The sequence below is a fragment of the Panthera tigris genome, chromosome E2, assembly GCF_018350195.1.
Source record: "Panthera tigris isolate Pti1 chromosome E2, P.tigris_Pti1_mat1.1, whole genome shotgun sequence".
Classification (NCBI taxonomy): Eukaryota; Metazoa; Chordata; class Mammalia; order Carnivora; family Felidae; genus Panthera; species Panthera tigris.
Window position 1 is genome coordinate 47,569,983 of NC_056674.1, and position 6,000 is coordinate 47,575,982.

A 6,000-nucleotide genomic window follows, 5' to 3' on the forward strand; every position below is an offset into this window, starting at 1 on the left:
CCCGAGCTGCTTACGCGCGTCCATCTCTCCCTGCAGAGACCCGGGAGTCCCCGCCGCGGGTCCCAGGCCGCCGGCACAAGCAAATACGCGGGGATATTTGGGGGCACATGGGGAAGGAGGGTCGCTCTTCAGGGAGAGGAGCGGTCTTGTCAGACGGAACGCGCCCCGGGCCCCGGCAGCCCTACACGGACCCGGCCCCGAGCAGCCGCGCTCCCGACAGGTGCACAGCCTCCGAGGATGACCCCTCCGGCGCGCTCGGGCACTTAGAGGGCAAGCGCCTGGCTCCGGCGGAGGGCAGGTGAGAGGGGCTGCCCGAGCCGATGCCTTCAATCCTGACAACGACGAGCTGGCAAGTGGGCGGGCTGACCTGAGGCTCGCTGTGCTGACGGGTGGGAACTGAGGCTGGATGGGCTGGAACCGGCTGCGGGTGGGCGGCAGGAGGCGCCCCTGAGCCAGGGGTGGGTAAGGCCCTGGTAGCAGGCGGGCGAGGACAGAACGCGATGAGGAGAGTGGGCCTGAGAGCCGTTAGGGGCGTGAGGTCTCCAGGCCCAGGTCCTGGAATAGGGGTGGGAGTGAGGTAGGGGAAACGAGAGAAGATTCCAGAAAACTCTTGAGAGATGAATTCAGTAGGAAAACACAGGGAAGAAATTACGGTTACCTTGGACTTGCCAGTTTATTGGATTCTGTATTTTTGTATCCTCTTAACAATAATTTACTCCCTCGTTAAAAGGGGCATCTCGTCTTGAAGGGCAGAAGAGAGGCATCATTTCCCCTGACCAGGGTTTCACGTTTCATTGTGATAAAACTGCTGGGTGGATGGATGGGTGGGTGGGCAGAACATACAACCATTTCCAAGAAGGCATTCCTTCCTTATTCTCCCCCGCCCTTCTTCTTTATTCCTGCAGGAAAATTTCTGCTGCGGAAGGACTCATCATGCATCCCATTTACCCAGCGATTATTATGGGGTAAGAACATTGTGCTAACTTGTCAACTTTTTAGTTCTCCAGCTCGTGTGGAATTCTTGCTTTCGCCAGAGTAATAAATAATATGTTTTCATAGCTGGTAGGACTGGCCTCTTCCTCCTCTTTGCGCCTTTAAGGGTTTGGTGCTCGATTGGAAACAGGTTTCAGGCTGTCTCTGGTACCACAGTTCACACTGATTCCTTCTTACTGCTGGGATTTCCTAGGGCACGAAGTGCCTGTAGCACATCCTGTGGTTTGAGGTTGTTCTCAGTTGTTTCCTATGTGTTAGTCCTGCCTCCTCCTTTGGGTGTTCTGCGATCTAGGGACAGGATCTGAGCCAACCCTAAGTACCCCACATTCAGAAGGATGGGTTGGGGGGGCCCTGTGCCCCACCCCAAGCCACCTTCTGCTACCATCTGCCGCCCAGACTCCAAGCTGGAGGGAGAGTGTGCACTGAGCAAACAGCAGAGCACGGACAGTGAGCGGCTTGGCTTTGGTTTTCTCTCAGCCCCTACCCAACTTTGACTTTGTGGCTTCCCCTCCCTTTCATCCGGGGTGGCACAAATTCTGCCCCAAGAATTAGAGGTGGAGACTTGGCTGCAGGACAGGCAGCCCCCCCACCCCCCAGCTGGAGGGGTTCTCAGGCACTGTCAGAGCTGTGAAACCCGAGCTCCCGCTGTGCAGAGGGCAGGATACGGTTTGTTCCAGGAATCTCTCTAAACACATTTTGCAGGGCGTCCCGTTACTCAATCTTGAGTGGTTCCTCACTGCCCATTAGGGGAAATAGCCATCGGGGCCCTGCAGTGATAAGGCTGACCCTCAGCCTCCCAGCCAGACCAGACAGACTGTCCTGCAGAACCATCCAGGGCCTTCCTGCCTTCCTCCCTTTCTGTGTGCTCATCCTAATCTTCCTGGGCTCCTCCTGCACAGCGGCCTGGAACTAGCAGAGATGTTTCTCTCTCTCTCTCTGTCACTTCTTCCCAAACTTTGCTCTTTCCTTCAGGCGATTTCTCTTTCTTTGGGAGCAGTGGTTGGTTTGAAATGTTTCTGTGTCCTCTGCAGCAAGTACAGAAGAACTAGTTTTAGCTTATCCTGAGAGGCCTGAGAGGAGAGGCAGGTACAGTGGGGGGTGGGGGCATATTGGAAGGAGTCAGTGTTGGAGACGCCCCAGGATGGGGGGTGGCCAGGGAGTGAGGAGCTGAGAGGAAAAGCAGGCACCAGGGAATGTGAGGGGAGGCCCTGCCTTCTCTCTTTCCCCAAGACCTTCTCACTAACTTCTTCATTACTGAAATCTTGGCCTCTTCACTCTTAGCTCAGACAGGATGCCTGCCAAGAGCCCACGAGTTGGTATTTGATCTTCCCCTGTTTCACTCCAGCTCTCTGCTCACCACAGGTTGTGTTTCGGACACCCAACAAGTCATAACCTCTGAGGAGACTGACAGGTTTATTTTCTCAGATTCTGTCCCCACTGTACCCACCGCAGTGCCTCTCACATGAAATCCATTCCCTCAAGGTGTTTCTTGAGTCCGTGATTTCAGGGGTGCAGTGAGAGGAAAAACTGCTTTGTGTGTACTGGGCCCCTGATAGGACTTCATTGACAGGGTCCTGGGGATTCTGCAGGGGGGCACTAGTAAAGAAAGAAGACCCCATCCCCGGAGGGGCAGTGTCTCCAAATCTACCAGCATGCAAAGTGAAGCAGCCCAGGGTCTCTGGAAGGGGTGCCTGCAGGTTTCTGGCCCTTCCTCCAGGGGCAGCCTTGCATTGCCTCTAACACCTAACTGCTTTATAACAGATGCCAAGCACCTTGCCTATGAGACCTGGACTCCGGTTTCTGCTTTGACACTGACTGGCTTTGTGATCTGAAGAAACTGTCTTCACTTTCTGGGGTTGTTTCTCCTCTGTGAAGCAACAGGTTCAATCCCCTTCCAGCTTATTCTGGGATACTAGCATCCCATAAATCCCCAGGGCTAGGGCCATTTTATTTCTTGTACTGCCCTTAGAAGACCAGGTCTTGGAAACAGTCGTGCACAGCTGCCAGAGTCAGGTGGCTCTGCTCATCTCCAGGTCGGCCATGATTGGTTGTCCTAACCTCTCTGTTCCCATAAAATGGTGATCATACCCGAATCTACTTTGCTGGGCTCCCGGAAGATTGAAGGAAGATACTGTTCTAGAGTGTGCGTATCCACCTAGCATGGAGAGGCAGCTGTGGTGACTGTTACTCGTCACTGATCGTTTGACCACTGTGAGCTGGAGGACCTTTTCTGGCTTTGCTGAGCTCCCCTCCTCACTGCTGGCGTGAAGGGTCCAGCTGTTCTCAAGGGCTCCTGCGAGAGAGTGGCAGCAGTCCCCAGAGTCACCACATCCTGATCCCGTCGGTTATATTTCCCTGGTTCCCAAACCTGGCTGCACATCAGAATAACTGTGGAATGCTTGCTGTCCATCTACAGAAAGTACTTCTTTATAGCGTTAAATTCATTATAAATTTCGAAGTTACTTCTAGGGCTGGGAGGAGCTGAACTAAGAAGGTCATTCTATACAAGGAAACGGTGTAGGCAGTGATCTTTATAGTGGTCGACTGTTTCTTAAAACCCAAACCTCAGATTGTTGTCTGCATGTACCCTCTTGGGCAAAAGGAAGTTCTTACTCGGGGGAAGCACAGATTGTGTCTTCTTGGTGGGTCTAATGGAACTGTATGTGGAAGCATGGGGGTGGGGGGCACAGGAGGTCCTCTTGGGTGGAGCTGTGGGCTTCTTGGTGGAGTGGGCATCTTTGTTTTGGTGTGATCATGGAAATCATGGAGATGACTGGTAGTCTGTGACATCCAGCTCTTTAGAGGAGAAGGATTTCTTGCATCGCTTGGTGGGACCCCAGCTGTGTCTGCTAGGAGGCATGCCATGCACTTGAGGCCCCAAGTGACTCCTAGGAACTGGTTGTGGGGCCTCCAATCCAGGTTGAGCTCCTCCGGCAAGAATAAGACCCCACAGGCTGGCTTATTATTGGTGCTGGGAGCCAGATCTCACCTGTTTTGATGGTTGGGCCAGAGGAACTCTCTGGCTACTGAGGGTGTCTTTTAGGAAGTTTCTGGTGTCTGCTTACTTCTTGGAGCTGTTTCGAGGGACAAATGGTTTGTTGATAGTGAAGTTCATATGAAAAATAAACCTGCTAGAATATCCAGGGAAACACTGAAACATTGAAAAGAAAGAAGGTCTTTTAATGTCTCGTTCACTGGACATTGAAACAAACCATAAAGCCTCTGTAATTAAAGCAGTGGGGCTGTGGCACATGAGTGGATAGACCAATAGAAGAGAATAGAACTGAAATAAACCTGAACGCAAATGGAAACGTCACGTATGACAAAGGTGGCCTCCCCAATCTCAGAGGCAATGATAGACTCTTCAATAAATGGTGCTGGGAAACTGGGGAGTCATTTCAAAAGATAAAACTAAATTTGTAGCACACATCCTATGGAAAAATACACTCAAGTGGATCATTAATTTAAATGTAAAAAAGGAAACCATAGTAAGTACTAGTGGGAAGAACAAAAAGCCTGGGTAAATTCCACTTGACCTCAGTGTAAGGAAAGGATTTCAAACCGTGACTCTGAATCCAGAGGCAATTAAATGAATCATTGGTAAGTTGGACACGGCAGAACACACCATATACAAAGTCAAAAGACAACTAAAAAATTGGGAGAAAATAATCACAACATGTAAAACTGAGGGCTTTGCTACAAAGACTTAGAGCTAAAATCCCTAATACGCAGAGAACTCTTGAAAATTGAGTGACAGAGGATGAATGATCTGAAAGAAAAATGAGAAAAGACTCGAAGAGACAATTCACACACAATGCACAAATTAAAATGGTCCTCAAACATATGAAAACATATATAAGCATGCACGATCGTAAGGAGAGATATGTAAATTAAAACCCCCGAGTGCCGGATGGTAACCTGGATTGGCGCCTGGAACACGTAAAAAGATATTAGTGAGCAGCTGGTAAATCTGAATGAAGTCTGTAGATTAGTTAAACATATGTATGTTAATTTCCTGGTCTCCATCATTGCATTAGCAGTGACGTAAATGTTAACATTGAAGGGTATGTGGGAACTTTTTATTTTCAAACTATTTTCTAAGTCTAAAAGTTAAGAGAAAAAGTGAAAAATTAAAAACAAATGAATAAAAGTGAAAGCCCTTGGGTCTTCCTCCAGAGATTCTGATTGGGTAAATCTTAGAAATGGGGCTAGGGGTTGTATTTTTAACAAACTCCCTGGGTGTTTCTAGTATTCCAGTGTAGAGTCCCCTGGATCAGGTGAACTTTAATATCTCTTTTATTCATTCTGCTCAAGAAATATTTGAGTGACCAGTCAGTACTCAAACAGAATAAACAAATGAATCAATAAAGACAGGGTAGGTGTGATGTCTGCATGACAAGGGGCATGGTGACCTGGGTTGTGGGTATGGGCAATTTCATGTTTCTGTGTCAGGAAGTATATAGAACTTGCAGGCTAATTAAAAAAATTTTTTTTAATGTTTATTTTTGAGAGAGAGCACTTGTGCTCCCTCGCTGTGGAGCAGCAGAGAAAGAGGGAGACACAGAATCTGAAGCAGGCTCCAGGCTCTGAGCTGTCAGCACAGAGCCCGACGTGGGGCTTGAACTCATGAGCTGTGAGAACATGACCTGAGCCGAGGCTGGATGCTTAACTGACTGAACCACCCAGGTGCCCCGAGACTATTTTTTAATCAAATGCTCCCTCTGAATCAGATACTTTCTGATTTAAGTAAATCCCCAAATTTATTTACTTAAAATAGATTAATGTTTTTGTGTGCCAGGGCAATCAGTTTCGTGGGGATGGAAAATAAGTAGAGCCAGTTCCTGTTCCCAAGGAGTTTATGATTCACTGGGTAAGACACACACTGGGAATTGATTCTGACAGAAGCCAGACTGTGGTCAAGACTCAAGGGGGTTGGGGGGTACGGATGAGCGGATGACCGGTTGGTCAGTTGGAATGTTGGGGAAGGGAACAATCCGAGAGGCAGTT